We start from the raw sequence: 747 nt of genomic DNA on the forward strand, positions 1-747 counted from the left end.
CTACTTCACTTTGTAAGAATCTACATTCTGAAGTTTTATGCCCGTGATCATTATGAAATTCGCACCAATGATCTGGATTGCGCTTGCTTGGATTCGATCGCATCTCCTTCGGCCACCGTACCTTATCTCCCATGCTCCTTAAAACAGCAACGAGCTCAGAGATAGTGACATTGAAATTATATCCACCAAATCTCGCCTTCAAACTTCCATCATCATCTCGTGCCCCGCGTATGTTTCGAACATATGCAAACCTCGATGAGGAGCCTGACTCCTTGTTTCTTGATTTTTGATCATATCGTTGATTATCCTGTTTTATTCGTGAATCTTTTCCTGCAGGACCCATATAAGGATCGTACCTATTTTTACCTAATCTTTTTTCAGCTTCGGATCTTCTTGAACTGCTTCTGTCTTCATGCTGAAATCGAGGCACGGTATCTTCTTCGATTCGCAACTTCGTACTGTACCTGTTATACACATCATTCCACGTAGTTGCAGGGAACTCTCGAAGGCTTTCTTTAAGTCTTCTCGTGGCTTCAGAACTTTTAACATTCAGATTGCTCGCAAAAGCTATTGCAGCCCAATTATCTGGTACGCGGGGTAAAGTCATTCGTTCGCGTTGGAACCTATCAACAAAATCTCTGAGCAACTCTGTATCCCCTTGTTTGATTTTAAAGATGTCCTCCATTCTTTTTTCAACCTTTTGTGCTCCTGAGTGCGTCCTTAATGAAAAAACTCTGCAAGCTCAGC

This window comes from Nicotiana attenuata, unplaced genomic scaffold (assembly GCF_001879085.1).
Source record: "Nicotiana attenuata strain UT unplaced genomic scaffold, NIATTr2, whole genome shotgun sequence".
Taxonomy (NCBI): domain Eukaryota; kingdom Viridiplantae; phylum Streptophyta; class Magnoliopsida; order Solanales; family Solanaceae; genus Nicotiana; species Nicotiana attenuata.